Source organism: Perognathus longimembris, chromosome 18, assembly GCF_023159225.1.
Source record: "Perognathus longimembris pacificus isolate PPM17 chromosome 18, ASM2315922v1, whole genome shotgun sequence".
NCBI classification, from domain to species: Eukaryota; Metazoa; Chordata; class Mammalia; order Rodentia; family Heteromyidae; genus Perognathus; species Perognathus longimembris.
Window position 1 is genome coordinate 51,387,907 of NC_063178.1, and position 17,187 is coordinate 51,405,093.

The 17,187-nt window shown below is 39.9% G+C and overlaps 1 pseudogene; it reads right to left on the bottom strand.

Moving 5' to 3' along the window:
• Window positions 1-355: 355 nt before the first annotated feature.
• LOC125367061 overlaps window positions 356-17,187 on the bottom strand; it is a 52,318-nt pseudogene continuing 35,486 nt past the window's right edge.

Here is a 17,187-nt window from a genome sequence, read left to right on the forward strand (position 1 = left end):
TTGAAATATTCTGGTGAGCTCAAGTTTTATTTTAAGGATTAAGGATATGGTTTTAGGGATTAAGGATGTAGTTATAATCTCTTACCAGAAACGACTTTAAGATGTATTCTGGGACTTAAGCTCATTATAGAAATTGTGCAATGTATCTCAGATCAGTGTGAGAAAAGCCTCTTTTCTGTCAAAGTAGTTTACTTTCTTTCTGTGAATCTTGTGAGAATTGTTTTTCTGAAAAGTTTCTGCTTTGGCACCTGTTTTTTTTTTTTTTTGGTTTGTTTGTTTGCTTGTTTTTTTATTGGTCATGGGTCTTGAACTCTGGGCATGGGTGCTGTCCCTGAGCTCTTCAGCTCAAGGTTAGTGCTCTACCACTTGAGCCACAGCACCACATAGGAGTCTCTTGGACTTTCTTGCTTAGGCTGGCTTTGAACTGAGATTCTTATATCTCAGACTTCTGAGTAGCTAGGATTACAGGCATGAGCCACTGGTGCCTAGCATTATTCATTTTTTTAATTTAATTTTTCATTGTTATTATAGAGGTAATGTTCAAAAGGGATAGAGTTAAGTAAGTCAGGTAAAGAATACATTTCTTTTTGGAGACTGTCACCCCTTCACTGTTCTCTCCGAGATTTTCCTTCCCATCCCCACCCACATGCTCATTTCCAACATAGTGTCTAGTGAGTACCACTGCTTCATTTGTTCATCCATTGCATTGGCCCTTGCTCATTACATTTTAGTTTCATCTATTTCATGCAGCACTTTAGAACTCTTATTATGGCTGGGAATGTAGCTTACATGTAGAGTGTGTGCCTAGCATGCATGAAACCCTGGGTTCGATTCCTCAGTACCACATAAAGAGAAAACTCCAGAAGTGGGGTTGGGAATATGGCCTAGTGGCAAGAGTGCTTGCCTCATATACATGAAGCCCTGTGTTTGATTCCTCAGCAACACATATATAGAAAAAGCCAGAAGTGGCACTGTGGCTCAAGTTGGCAGAGTGCTCGCCTTGAGCATAAAGAAGCCAGGGACAGTGCTCAGGCCCTGAGTTCAAGCCCCAGGACTGGCAAAAAAAAAAGAAAGAAAGAAAAGAAAAGGCCAGAAGTGGTTCTGTGGCTCAAGTGGTAGAGTGCTAGCTTTGAGCAAAAGAAGCTCAGAGCCAGTGCCCAGGTATAGATTTCAAGCTCCAGGACTGGCAAAAAAAAAAAAAATCCTAATAGAAGTTCCGTAAGTATTAATTAAATTATAGCCCATTAATTAAGCAACATCATTGTGCAGGTTGTGAAAATGAGCAGAGGGACACAGCCTGCTGGATTAAGGGTGAAAGTGAGCAGCCTGCCTGTTCTGCTCTGCTTGCCAGATTTTTGGCTCTGGAGCACCCTTCTGCAGAGTTTCTTGCCTTGAGTTCCTTTTGAGTTGGTGTCCTTATTCCTATGTGACACATAGGAGGATGTGTTACCCAGAGCCATTTCTAACAATAGCAAAAAATGAAAAAATCCTTACTGCTTTTACCTATTTTGTTTAATAACTCTACTTTTAGGGTATTAGGCCCTGAAGCTTTTCAGACAAAAGTTATATGAATTTGTTTATGCTTTTTTTTTCATGCAGAGTATTGCCTGTAAATCTGCTTGCTGTTAGGAAGGAGGGCAGGATGAAGATTATTTTGTTGTTTGCCTTATTTTTTTTCCTGCATAGTTACCCAGTGACTCTGTAAGAAGGCATCATTAGAGCTTCGTAAGGCTCAGTGGTCTCCTAGGCACTGGGTATGATAGGGTTTCTGACCTGAACCAGTTCTTGGTCTCCAGTGGCAACCCAGAGATCCGTGGTGTAGATGACAGCAGTGCAGTTATTGATATAAAGTCCAGGTGTCTCTGCTGCAGCCATGTGATTGCATCTATATTTGAAGTGTATTGGAGATTGAGGTTGGCCTGCTGCCTTGTCGTGAGCTCACCATACCATCACTGCAGCAGGACTGCCACAGCCTACAAGGAAACCCTACTGAAGTGAAATATATACAGCCTGCTGGCATGTGTTAAAGAGCTCTCTTGTCAAGAGAGAAAAAATCTGTTGGAACTAGCTACCTTTTCAGAGCAGTTTTAAGTGCCCAAGCCTGTTCTGTTTAGAAACTTGAAAGTTCCAAATGGCCAGCGAAAAAACTTTTTCAATGAAACTGCTTTCTCTTTTCAGGTAAACTTCTGCTGATACTTTCTTTCATGTCTTAGCCATGTTTCCATCTCTTCTAATTAAGAGTAATAAGGCTAAGGACAAGAAATAAGGTCTCTGAAAATCTTTGTTGTGGTCTAGCTGGTTAGTTTCACACTTTCCTACTAATGTGAAGTTCATTTTGTAGACTGTTCTACTACTTAGTAGAGTTAAACTTCCCTGGCATTTCCCTTCTTGCTTTCCTAGAAGGGCTTACATATGTTTAAATTATTAAAGATTATTTTCTGAGTTAAGATTATGTTCTGAATTAGTTAAAAAATCAATTTAATTCTGGTAGTAGATATCAAATGAAAACTTTCTCTGACAAAGCCTGCATGTGGAGGCAGACAGCAAGACTCATTTATGAATTTATGTACTTTAAAAGGTGGATAGTATGATTGTAAAGGGTATCCTACCAGTTCTTCCATAGCTTCACCTGCCAGTGCTGTTATTTCTGGAGTTAGATAATTCAGAACAGAGTTCTTGGCTTCCCTTCAAAGCATTAATTGCCCACTCTTCTGGTGCAGTGTTGGTTGTAGGATGAAATAGCTAGGCACTGCTAACAATCTTGACAACTGTACTTAACATGGAGTTCAAGATAGGTTTGTCTTCTAAAGCCAATCTTGCCAAGGGGAATTCATGTGTGTTCTGTGTCATGGACATAGATACATTCAGACTTTGAGAGTAAGCTTCAGAAAGGATTGCAATAAATGGTTGTAGTTGTAGGAGTTTTAAGAATCCCATACACTTTACAACCTTCTGTGTACTCTTAGTATTGTAGAGAGCTATCAAGTAGTCCTTTAGTTTTCTTTTTCTTTTTAAATAATTACTTCTTTATTGTCAAAGATATATAAAGAGGGGTTACAGTGTCATACGTAAGGCTGTGGGTACACCTTAGTTTTCTTAAATGTTGTGTCTCATAGTAGAAAACATCTCAGTTGCCCAGTAAGAGTTAGAAATATTGGGGTTGACATAGCCTAAGATATCATGTTGACAGAGTTTGGTTGAGTCCAAGAGAACAACATGCACAAGTTCCACTTCTAAATCAATAGTTTTTGGCCAGACTGCATATTTAAGTTGCTTAAGGAGTGTTTTGAGATAATTCCCAGGGGGCAGACCCTACCCTGACAAAATAAATTAGTCTCTGAGTAGAATATGGACATTGGTGCTATTTTAAAGCCCCTTTGGTAGTTCTAATATGTAGCTATTGCTGGTCACTTCTGCCTTAGGTCTCTGTTCCCTCAACCATTGTTCTCTTAACAAATATTTCCCTGTGTTTCATTGTAAATTTAATCCTTTGAAACCTTACCATATTATTTAAATTAATCTCAAACCACCAGTATAAGAGGAGCTTTGAATGTGATGCTTGGAATTAAGTCTATGAAACAATTCAATGTCCTCAAATTCCTTCTGATTATGGGATAAATAATAGACATGATTTACAGAAAAATTCCTCTTTTACTACAGTGATGTTCTTGTTGTACCCATTGGTTTTCTGTCTTTGTTCTTGTGAATTGAATTAAGTGATGGTCATCAATATGAGACTAGAACAGCACAACTATAGACCAGTGAGCTGTTACCTACAGTAGTTCTTTTTCCAAGCATGGAAATGCCAAATGGTAGGGCCAAGATTAATGGGTCCCCTAATTCTCTTCAAATGTGTTAAACCTTTTTTTTTTCTGTGACAAAAGAGTAAGAAAAGCACTTTAAAGAAGTCAGCTTCTTTTGGCTCATGTTTCACTTCATAGTTGTCTGATTCCATTGCTTTGGGCCTGTGGAAAGGCAGAACATCATGGTGGAGATGGTATAGTAGAACAGGCTTGCTCAACTGACAGCTGCCAAGAACTGCATAAGAAGGAGCATAAGACAGGAAATGGCGCCTAAGAACATGCCCCTAGGGAACTATTCTATTCAGCTGTACTCCTGAAACTTTCTACCACTTCCTAGTATTTTACTCATAGCATGAACTCCCTTGAGTGCCAGTGGCTCATGCCTGTAATATAGCTTCTCAGAATCAGAGATCTGAAGACTGTAGTTCATGAAGCCAGGCTGGGGAGTAAAGTATGTAAAACTTTTATCTCCAATTAAGCACCAAGACAAGCAGAAAAAAAATTATGAATGTAGCAGATTAATCTATTAAGTCAGAGCCCTTTAGATCTATCAGGTATGGACCAAGCCTTTTAAAACATGAGCATTTGTTTGGGGGTGGGGGATTGAGGGTGGCAGGAAGGAAGGAAACATGCTTTATATCTAAACCATACCAAGCTTGGTTTGCTGACCTCTTTGACTCTAGTGGCAGATATTTGGAAGTTCTTAAGGGCAAAGTTTGACATGGTCAGTATCATGTTCACACACAGTGAGGAAGGAAAGTTGGGAATGATTGGGAGAGAAAATGGTTTCTTTAACCCAGTGGAAGTAGTTGATGGAGGAAAACCTGAAATTAGCTGATCCTAGGAGAACTTTGGATGTTTAAAAAACTGAGTTTTTACTTATAAGCAAATTTTAATTTTCCCCTCCCTAATTAAACATTTTTAAATTTTATTTTAAAGGTGATGTACAGAGGGGTTACAGTTACATATGTTAAGTAGTGAGTATGAGTACATTTCTTGTCATACTTTTTACACCCTTTAAATTGAACTTTTTTTTTTTTTTTTTTTTTTTTTTTTTTTTTTTTTTTTGCCAGTCCTGGGCCTTGGACTCAGAGCCTGAGCACTGTCCCTGGCTTCTTCCTGCTCAAGGCTAGCACTCTACCACTTGAGCCACAGCGCCGCTTCTGGCCGTTTTCTGTATATGTGGTGCTGGGGAATCGAACCTAGGGCCTCGTGTATCCGAGGCAGGCACTCTTGCCACTAGGCTATATCCCCAGCCCTTTAAATTGAACTTTTAATAAAGTCTTGAGTACTGTCTCTGGTACAAGAGGTTTTCCTTGGAAGTCTGTCTTTCCAGATGTTTGTTGTAAAGGAAGCAATGGGCTGGGACCTCTACACAAAAGCTTTTCTTTCTTGGGCTGGAAGGTTGTGTAAGAACAAGTTGCTTGTTTTGTGTTTGTCCTAGGATCTTGTGAATTATGAAGATGAGGCCATGCTCCAGAACCACTGTTGGGGGCAGAAGGGGGAAGGGGTACGGGGGGGGGGGACAGCAGGCAGTATTGAAACCCTTCATTCCCCACCCCCACCCCAAAGCCAAGTGGTGCTTCTATATTGTCAGTCTGTTGCCATTTCTGCATTCAGGAACAACTTGGATGCCCCCTCAGCCCCAGAGCTTAGGAGCGCTCCCCTGTTGTTATGCTGCTGTCAGGAAGGGATTGGATTGTTCAGCCTGGGGAGTGATTTCTAGGCCCAGATACCTTGTCCAAGGGCTTTAGTGCAAAGGGAAAGCCCATGATTACCCTGTCAGCAGATATTCCACTCTGGCAGCCTAAAATGAAATGGGAACTTGGATAAGCAGTAGCCATGTGATGTGATAGGTGCATTAATTATTACAGACACAAAGATATGGATGGCATCAGTGTCCACAGAGGATGGGGAGTCTCTTGTGCAAGTGGCTGTCTTTGCTTGTGTATTAATTCTCCTCAGATGACTGTATGCATGTGTTTCTGACTTTTGTTTGGGCCTTGGCTGAATTAAAGTCTCATGATTCCTTTTAGGCTCTCTAGTGCCCCTACTCCTTCTTCATCACCACCATCTTGGTAGGTGGGGAAAAAAATAGCTCAGTATCTTCTAGCCACATAGTCAGTGGGAGGATATAAGTGACAGTATTTTCTTGTTCAATTTTTTTTCTCACCTCTGGACCAAGCAGGACTTTTCCCTTGGAATAAGACTGCTTCCATGCCTCTCTTTTTGTTGAGCCATCTGGCTACTGAGGCAAGCCTTTCACATAGTTGTGCTCCTTAAAAGACTTAAAGAACCATGGGTGCCCTTTTCTCATCCCCGGAGAAGCCTTAACAAGTTACTTCTGGAAAAAAATTTAAAGTATAAAGTAAAAATCAGATGGCCTCATAAAGTACATTTCCCTAGAACAGCATAATCAAGTACTGAAGCAGCTGTTTAAATAGGCTAGGTTACCTTAGCATTACAGATGTTTTGTGCCATATAATTTTATGTTGTAAGGCTCTTCATTTGTAGGTCCTGAGCAGTGTCTCTAGAGCTGCTAGCACACCTCCAGTGGTGACAACCAGAAGTGTTTCCAAGTGCCTCCTGGCAAGTAAGCTATCCCTCACCTGGAAATCGCCAGGTAGACTGCCAGACACTGCTATTGGCTATTGAGCACTTGAACTGTAGCTAGTCTGAATTGAAATTATCCTTAATTCATAAAACACATGTTAGATTTCAAAGACTAAATGTAAACCAAATACTTCATTTGTTAAATATCTCAATAATCCGCCCGGCAGCAATGGCTCATGCCTATAATCCTAGCTACTTAGGAGGCTGAGATCTGAGGATCAAGGTTCAAAGCCAGCCTGAGCAGGAAACTCTGTGAAACTCTTATCTCCAATTAACCACCAGAAAAATAAACCAGAAGTGGGGCTGTGGCTCAAATGGTAGAGTGCTAGCCTTGAGCTGAAAAGAGCTGAGGGACAGTGCCCAGGCCCAGTTCAAGCCCCATGACCCAGAAAACAAAATACAAAAAACAAAAAACAACCCATCTCAATAATCTTATAATGATTATGAGCTTAAAATGGTACTTTTTGCTCAGAGTTAAGGGTGCCAACTTTTACTTTTTTTTTTTTTTTGCCAGTCGTGGGGCTTGAACTCAGGGCCTGAGCACTGTCTTGGCTTCTTTTTGCTCAAGGCTAGCACTCTACCACTTGAGCCCCGGTGCCATCTTCTGGCTTTTTCTACATATGTGGTACTGAGGAATCAACCCTAGCACTTCATGTATACAAGGCGAGCACTTTACCACCAGCCATATTCCCAGCACCCAATTTTTATTTTAATAAATACTTTCTGTGCTGAAAATGCATGCACACGTATGCACAATGGCACAATGGCCCGGGAGCTTGAACTCAGGGAATGGGTGCTGCCCCTGAGATTCTTTTACTCAAAGAAAGCTAGCACTTCCGTTTTTTTTTTTTTTCTAAATAGTTTATTGGGAATAAGACTCCCATGCACTTTGTTGCCTAGACTGGCTTCAAACTGCAGTCCTCAGATCTCAGCCTCCTGTGTAGCTAGGGCTATTGGCATGGGCTACCAGTGCTTAGTGAGAAATATAACTTTTGCAGGGCTGGAGTTGTAGCTCAGTGGTAGAGCTTTTGCCTAGCTCATGAAAGACCCAGTATAACAAACACACAAAAAACAACAAAAAACCCAACTTTTAATGTAAAAGTGTTTTAGTGTTAAATTGAAATCCTAACTTTTATTTTAAAATGTAGATCCTAGAAAATTTTAAATTATATTGTATAGCTTTCATTATTTCTTTGCTTTGGTTAGTTGATTGATCTGGTGCTGGGGTCTAACCCAGAGCTTTGTGTATCCTAGATGGGTAGACAGATACACTATCATCAAGCTTCATCCCTAGCCCCTTGCATTACATTTCAGTGGGCTGGCACTGAATTAGAGTTGATATCAGTATGTAATGCATCCATTGCTCCTGTATTAGGCCATTTAGAGCCCTTTGAGCCAATGTTGGTTGTTTCTGAGTTCTCACCGTATAGACCACTCTTCCTGCCTCAGTTTCTTGAGTGCTGAGATTATAGGTGCAGACCCCATGCCTGGCTAACAATTGGATTTAGATAATTCTTTTTTTTGGTAATATTTTCCTTTTTAAGTACAGTAAAATTAGAGACATGGTATGCATATGATGTTAGCTATTCCCATTTTTTTTTCCTACTGATGGTACAGAATCAGTTTGGTGTTCTTACAGTGTATATTTATTTACATTTCCTTCTTTCCCATATTGGATTTTGTCTCTCTTTACTGAAGTATATAATTATATATTAATATTGAAGTTATGCTTTTTGATTGTTGATAGTATATGTTTGTTTCCTGCTGTACTATGGACAGTGTCTGTACATCATAGACCGTCAGTGAATGGATTAAGAAATATTATCTCACTAAAAGCATAAGGTTTGAAATATATGAGATACCTAATTAATTCTTTAACTTTATCCTCTTCTTTAACACTAATTTCATTATGCAATACGTTTTCCTTTTCTATTTGTAACCATTTGTCTTTGATAAGTTTTTGCCTTTCGGAGGAAATGGAAGCTAGCTCCTTTTCCTAATTGTGCTATTCAGTATTTTTCTACTTATTTCATCAATTATGTCATTTTTTTGTTCTGTTTTGTTTTTTTGGCCAGTCCTGGGGCTTGGACTCAGGGTCTGAGCACTGTCCCTGGCTTCTTTTTGCTCAAGGCTAGCACTCTGCCACTTGAGCCACAGCGCCACTTCTGGCCATTTTCTGTATATGTGGTGCTGGGGAATTGAACCCAGGGCCTCATGTATATGAGGCAGGCACTCTTGCCACTAGGCCATATCCCCAGCCCTTGTCATTTTTTTTTTGTAAACTTAATTTTAATTATACATTCATGCTGTGGTGACAACAACTTTCACATTATTTGTAGGACTAATTTTCTCAATTTAAAGGGCACAGTCAAGAAGACACATTAACATTTACATCAACAAACAAATGTAGAAATAGGACCCATCTGAAATCTTAAACAGAAAACATTTGAATATGGATGACTCAGAACATATTTTTGTCCTGACAAGTACTTTCACTTTTCAATAACTGTCTCACTATGATGGCACTTTTAGGGTCTCAGTGAATTCTTAATATCTATTCAATCTGTAACAAATGAAATCAAGCATTCACATAACTGCAAAACTGAACATCTCAGGTTTTTACAAACATTTCAGATTTTAAAAGTAAATTCTATTATAAGTCCTACCTTAGTATTTCAGTTAGTCCTGTGAAAATCACAGCCTTTTCTTCCTGCTCATTGACCATTCAGTAATTCAGCTATTTTATATGAGATACATGGGAATTTAACCAACTATTATTAAACTAAGCAAAAGCCAGCCAATCATAGTGCTAAAATATTATCAAAGTGACTGGTTTCTGCAATGGGAGTTTTTAGTTTAAAAAAAAGAGTGCACATATAAATAAAATGGAGCGATGTAAAATTGCTTTGCTTTTAAAAGTTTAGTTACTCTTGTAGATTTGTGCACTTATTTTTAAGCATCTGGTCTGCAAGGATCCTTTACTCTGAATATGAATATTTGGAATGTTTATATTCATCAAAATATAATTCTGTGAAGAAACCAACACATTTGCATTTTCTGTATTGTTTTATAAATTTAGGTCCTTGATCTTAAGACATCTTATTTTTTCAGTCCTAAGGCAGCACATTACTTCCTAGCTTATTTCATGACCTTCAAAGCTAATTATTAATTAGCCAAAAAAGCAACTGATCCCTGTTTATACTCCCACAGTTATGTTTCAAGGTTGGTTGGAATCCATTAGATCTTGGTTTCTCAAAATGTACTTATCTAGGTCAAGAAAAAAAGGGGCAGAAGGCAACTTCACCCAAATCATGTAGCAGTGTTAAACAAATTCAGCCTTTGAGCCAACATTAAATCATTTGTGTCTCCAAACTTTCCCTTTGTAACTTTTCTTATAGTTATGTCACTTTGCATTTTGGCCAAAGAGAGCTATTTTCTTTTAGCAGACAAAGATCATCTTCTGAAGAAACACTATTTTATATCTGTGGAGTTGTCTCCATTTCAGTAGAGCACTAACAAATCATTATGTATTTATTTTGCCTATGTTGGCCTCTTAAAGGCAACTACATTGCTCTGAGTATGTTTTTATTCACCATATATAATTATAGTCAACTAATTGTTTTTAAACTGGCTTATGCCCATGATTCAAGAAGCCTAACAACAATCAATTAACTGACAAAAATGAAGCCATAGTTCTTAAGTGTAATGTATTAAAACCAACTTTATATTATTACTTGTTCTTGAGCATTTGTAAGTAAAATACCTTGACTAGGAAAAAAAACAGTTGGTAACACATCAAGAATAGGTCCATGAATGTCAAAGTAACTAAATACTGTTAAGCCATCAAAATTAGTTTAGATTGTTACTCAAAAAGTTAGCTATTTCCAACAATTTTATTTTCCCTTTAAAGACTATATTTATTTTTATTTTATTTTTTATTTTTTTTATTTTTGGCCAGTCCTGGGCCTTGGACTCAGGGCCTGAGCACTGTCCCTGGCTTCTTCCCGCTCAAGGCTAGCACTCTGCCACTTGAGCCACAGCGCCGCTTCTGGCCGTTTTCTGTATATGTGGTGCTGGGGAATCGAACCTAGGGCCTCGTGTATCCGAGGCAGGCACTCTTGCCGCTAGGCTATATCCCCAGCCCTTTTTTTTTCATTTTTAAGGGTCATATTTTCTCTTAGGATTATCATAAACCATCCTTATAGCTCTCAAGTGAATCCTAACCTAGCCCAATGCTCATATTCACAAGAAAGGGATACACATTAGGTTGTTTTAGGAATGTGCGCTTCTCCCACCCCAAACTGACAATGCACTACAAATTATACCACACATTTTGTTATATGAATTTGTAACAAAGTGCTCATGCTTTCCCATTAAACAAAGTACAGTAATATGCTGTAGTCTTAAAATACTTCATGAACCCTGAAGTGATTCTCTATGGAAGGAGCTTTCTTTGCAAAGTGAATCTGGCTAGTCACCTGCACACCAAAATCTCTAAGTATCTGAACAAATTTCTTATGCTCTTTTCCAATCCAAGATCTCATTGGATCACTTACTTGGTAAGATCTTACATGGGTGTGAACAGTAATTCTAGTTTGGGCAAGTTCCTTTAAGACTTCTGGATATGTAACCCAAGTATTGCTTCCTCCAGAATGACCACCATCCAACCAATACATTGTTTTTATGCTTTTGATGAAAGCATCTATGTTCTTGTCTTTCTTGGCTTCTTTTAATTCAAAAAGTAACTGATTCAAAACAACACAACCTTTACTGAATCCAATCAGAGTGAAAGATGCACCTTTTAGTGATGGTGTAGAACCACTATCACTCATGGTTGATTCATCAAATCTTTTACAGGTCTTCTCTTTTTCTACCTGGCAACCATTACTAGAAGAATTTGATCTATAGTCAGATGCTTTGGAGTCCTTATTCCAAACATTCGCATTCTTCAGCAAACCATTCTGACTTAAGTTAAAAGCATTAACTAACAACATATAAAGGTGCTTAAAAGCTCCAAAGTCAGTATTATGTTCTGGGGCACCAAACATGTTGCTTTTCACAAAGTTGTCATAGCAGCTGAATTTGTGCAAATGCATCTGGGATCACTTTATCACCCAAATATAACTATTGGGGAACCGATGAGCTAAAATGGTGGCAACGTTTTCTAGACTCCAACTTTCCCACTGATAATTCTCAGGATGACGAGTCATAATTTCATGGTAATTCTGCACATCCCCGGGGAAATAGAGGACTTGATGCCGGGGCTCCTGGGCGGCCAGGTCCACGGGGAGGCCCCGCGGCTCCAGTCTCTCCCCCGCCGCCGGCGGCAGCAGCAGCAGGTCCTTGCCGCGCTGCGGGTCGGATCCGAACACTGAAGACAGCCGCAGGCACCGCGGGCGGCGTTCCACCGCCATCGGGGCGCACCCCGCCCCGCCGCTGCCCCCGGGTTCATGGGTTGGGCTTGCCGGCAGAACAAGGTGTTTCGGGTCCCAAACCGGTGCAGCAGGAGCACCAGCGGCGGGGACCGCAGGAGACCGAAGCCACACAAGGGTGTCCGCAGCCAGAGCGGCTCGGAGAGGGTAGGGGCGGAGGGCGGGACTCGGCCCGCAGCCTAAAGGCCCGCGGAAATGGCCAGGGCGGGAGCCGGCGCCTGGGGACTGCCGCACCACGGACCAACGTCCTCGCGCCACTTACGTCATTTTTTAAGGGTTAGTTTCAGATGAATTTTTTTTACAATATGAAATGTGGGTCTCAGTTCATTCATAAGCTGGTATTGATTTTCTCACAGTGCTCACTGACTCACATATTTAAACACTGCCATGTTATGTATGTGTTCACGTAGTACCTCAACTAGCTTGGATATATTAAATTTTTTTCAGTTGGTTCATTTCCAGTGTTTATAACTCACCTTGTAGAGTGTTGATTGTGGTAGTATATAAGTATTTTTACCTTTAAGCAGGCTCTTTTTTTTTTCCTCCTGATGTGCTGGGTCTTAAAAGCCCTTTTAGGGAGGCTACAAGGAAAGAGAAGTTAAAGTTAGGAAGCACATAGTTACAAATACAAGACATCTGTGCAGTTACTGGCAGGTTGATAGATGCTTTAATGTTATGTTTAAACATGAGTCTTTAATACATCTCTAGCATCTGCTCATCTTTGGTTTACAAACAATTTAGGATGGGCATTTTTGCAATTAAGGAAAATGCTTTTACATTCTACTGTGTTAAGTGCAGAACTGTGGTAGACTTTGCAAATTTCCATTTGCTTATAATGAGGCAAGTTAGGAAAATCAGTTAAAATTTATTTTATTCCAGTACTTCCTCTGGTGAAGAGAAGGAAGCTCTTTATGAAGGTATATGTTGGATAATTAGAATTTATTTGCTTTTTTTTTTTTGTCAGTTGTGGGGCCTGGGTGGCCTGGGCGTAGCTACCCCTGAGCTCTTCAGCTCAAAGCTAGCACTCTACCACTTGAGACACAGTGCCACTTTTGGGTTTTTTTTGGTGATAAATTGGAGATAGAAGTTTCATGGACTTTCCTGCCAATGCTGGCTTTGAACTGCAATCCTCAGATCTCAGCCTCCAGAGCAGCAAGGACAACAGGCATGAGCCACAGTGCCCAGCTTTCCTTCTTTTTTGAAAAGCATATGCATAGTAATTTAGAGCAACTTAAGCATGGACTCAAATATGTACTTCCATCTAAAACCTATTTGACTCCATTTCTTCCAGCTGTAAAAGAGGAGTAATATACAGGGTTGGTACAAGGGTCACCAAGTTAATGTCTATAAAGCAGTTAAGACAGTGTCGGATACAGTAACTGCTATGTTGGTTTGTTTTGAAGTAATAGCTGCAAAACCAGGTGTGATGGTCGACTCAGGAAGCTGAGACAGAAAGAGTTCAAGGACAGCCTAGGGTAAGTAGATTCTTTGTTGTTTTTTTTCCCTTCAGTCATGTGGCTTGAACTTTGAGCCTGAGTGCTGTCCCTGAGCTCTTTGGCTCAAGGCTAGTGCTCTTTCATTTGAGCCACAGTGCCACTTCTGGTTTTCTCATAGTTAATTGGAGATAAGAGTCTCACAGACTTTCGTGCCCAGGCTGGCTTTGAACTGCAATCCTCAGATATCAGCTACGTGAGTAGCTAGTATTACAGGCATGAGCCATCAGCACCCAGCTGTTTGTTTGTTTTTTAAAGAAACTGGCACAAATTTTCTTCTCATATTCAAATAAACAGTTTGCTATTATACATACATGCTGGTCATGAGCTTTGACTATGAAATTGCCCTTGCTTCCTCTCTTTCTGTCCAGTGTCCCAGGGAAAGTTGGATAGAGGCAGCCTCAGGTCAACAAAGTAGAACTGAAACACCAAAGCTAAATAGCAGTTCATTTTGCAATAATACTAGAATACATATTCTAATATTTTATAATAAAGCTATTGGGGAAAACTTGGTAAGTTTCTAGTAGGTGTTGTTTTTTCCATTCCCCTTGTAGTATTGGTGTTTCAACCCAATTGACTCACACATGTTAGGCAAGTGCTCTAAGTTACACCCCTGCCCCAGTTCATGCTCTAGGAACCATAGTCCTAATCTTATTCTTGTTATGGGGCTAAGGAATATTACAGAGTTTGAAGGAAGGGATTCCCTGTCCCTCAAAGAGTTCACTGTTCAGAGACAGTCTCAAGCAAAAAGATGGATTTATTGGGGAAGCATAAAGCGAACTAACTGGCCAGGGACGCAGCACAGACTTGGGAGATGCCACCGTGACCCCGAGCAGTCCTCTAATTGGTGTTTGTAAAGGTAAAAGCGTAGCGCAGATGTAGGGGCTTGATGCAGGGTTACAGCAAACTACAAGTGAAGCTCGCCGGCATAGATGTAGGAGGTTGATGCAGGGTGTAGAGCAAATAACAAGCAAGCCATTTGCAGAAGCAGAATTTGGGGTCAGGTTGACCTAATAAGATGGAGTCAGGTCTATTCCCCCCAACATTCCCTACCATGTTTCCCTAATCATGATGGAGTCAGCTCTACAATTCTCTTACTAGTGGAGGAGTGTATCCATGTAATCCAGAAAGAGAAAAATGAACTAATTATTTATTATACTCAATAAGAAAAAAAAACTAGAATGTCTTAACAGAAGTGAATGGTTAAGATCGTGATTAGTGATTCAGTATTAAAATGCTAACTACACATACATAGTATGCAGAGCAATATAAAATTATTTCCATTGACTCTGTACTGTGCAAGGAGTCAGGGATGCAGATGAGTAGGACAGCTTTCCCTCCAAGTGTTCTTGCTGGAAGTATCCTGTTGCAGAGATATAGGGGTGAGAAGACCCAATGGGAAGGGAAACGAGGTGACCCTAGAGATGGGCCAGTTAGATGAAAGAGGAAGTAGTTGAGATGGGCTGTACGGTTTATCAGGGCAGCTCAGGGTAGTATTGTTAGTATGTATGAAGTGTTTTCACAGTATTTTTCATTATCCCTTTAATTCTTTTCAATACTGTGTGCCAGGTACATGCACCAAGTAGTTGTGAATGAACTGAAGCTTCAGTAGCTGAAGGCTGATGGCAGAATGAGCATTCAGACCCTGTCTATCTTTTGAAATCTGCACACTTCACTTTTGTCTCCAGCTAAGGGAGAATTCTACCTACAGACATAGTACTATGTAGTTTAATCCAAAGAGATAATGGGTTTTTGAAGTATAAGAATTCTTTTGAATTTTTGTCTATTTGTTTTGTTATCTAATATTTGCATTTGAGAGTTTGTACTAGCAGCAAAATATATGGTGGGTTGTTGTGATTTTGTGCCAGTTCTGGGGCTTGAACTCAAGGCTCTGGCCACTGTCCCTGAGCTTTTGTGCTCAAGACTAGCATTTTGCCACTTAAGCCACAACTCCACTTCTGGCCTTTTTGGTGGTTAATTGGAGGTAGAAATCTAATTGGAGATAGGAACTTTCCTGCCTGGGTTGGCTTTGAACTGCAATCCTGACTCCTGACTAGCTAGGATTACAGGTATGAGCCACCAGCACTTAACTATCTGGTGATTATTGAGAAATCTGTGTTTGAAGGACCTGGGAGCAGAAATGGAACAGGACTGTTCGCTTTAAAGAAAGGATCTTGTATCAGATGCTCACTTCTTCATCAAGGATTGCATTTTCCTGAAGCAGGCAAGACTGATGATTTGGGACACTATGGGAAATAATTACAGAAACATGGTATGACTTGCAAATGGGATGTTCTTGCCTATTGTGGGTGTTACATTCCAGAGCACCAAAAATTCTGCGAAGTAACAATAAATGGACTGCAATATAGCAAGGGACAACTATCTAACACTGCTGCTTAGGTGATTTTCACCTATCGTGGGGATCTCTGGAACGTAGCTCCCATGGTAGGTGAGAGATCACTATTTACCTACTTAAAAATAAAGCCACAATACAATGAAGCTGCTGTAAGTGAACTGTGATATATATAGTAAGGGAAAACTGTGTTAAGTCCATTAGTAAACTTTTTGCGAACGTTTACTGGGCATTTTGGAGATGACAAAAATGAAATTAGCGGCCAAGCACCAGTGGCTCATGCCTATAATATTAGCTACCCAGAAGGCTGAGAAGAGGATAGCAGTTTGAAGCCAGTCCAGGCAAGAAAGTCTGTGAGACTCTTTATTTTCAAATAACCACCAAAAATCAAGAAAGTGGAGTTGTGGTAGAGCACAGCTTTGAGGGAAAAAAAGAGAGAAAAGCTGAGGACAGTGCCTCAGAGTATCACATGCTGGTGCATGCATGCACATTCGCTTTGGCACCCACCCCTCCCACACACACACAGAAATTAGTTTGCTATCTCTGTCTTGTTCTTATTCCCATTATTGGGAACAGTCTTGCACATAGAAGGTGCTCTGTACATTGTTTTGAGAATTAAACTTTTAAAGACTCCTCCCATTACCAATATGTCACTTTTATGTAAGCATACTAATTAATGGGTGGCATACCAGGTTTTCCTTTTCTGATGCCCTAATGGCACAGAATGTTGATAAAAAAACTATCTAACTTTTGAGCTTTGTTCACTAGGAAAGGCAAAAACAACTAGTACAACTAAATCACTTTTGAAAAAAAAAAATTCCAAGTATCATACTACCCGATTTTGAGATTTAATTTATAGCTTGGGAACCAAGTCAGCAGTGCCAGTATACTCATGGAGAGATCAATGGAGTAGACTCTAGACACAGACTCACACAGGTTTAGCCAACTTTTTCACATATACACAAAAGAAATTCGATGGAAAATTGAGGCATTTTATTATTTTTTTTTGGCAGTACTAGAGTTTGAACTCAAAGCCTTGAGCTTGTGAGGCAAACCCTGTTCCACTGGAACTGTGCCTCCATGCCAATGTCTTCTTAATAAATTAGGTTAGGACAATTGGATAAGCATAAGCAATGAAACAAAACTTTTACCTAAACTCCACTCCTAATTTTTCTAGGTTACAGAAAAATTAACTGGAAATTTATGATAGATGTAAATGTAAAATGTCAAACTATAAAACTTTTGGAAGAAAACATGTAAGGAAAACCTTCTTGATGTAGGTATAGAGAAGCACTCTTAGACAGGATGCTTATCACATAATCCATAAAACGAACAAAATAAATAAATTAGACTTCATCAGAATTACAACCTTTTCCAGGCATGGTGACAATCCCAGCTATGCAGGAAGGAAAGATGGACTGATCATGGTTCAAGGTCAACTCAGACAAAAATATCAGTAAGCCTTGTCTCAAATAGAAGACTGGGTGTAGTAG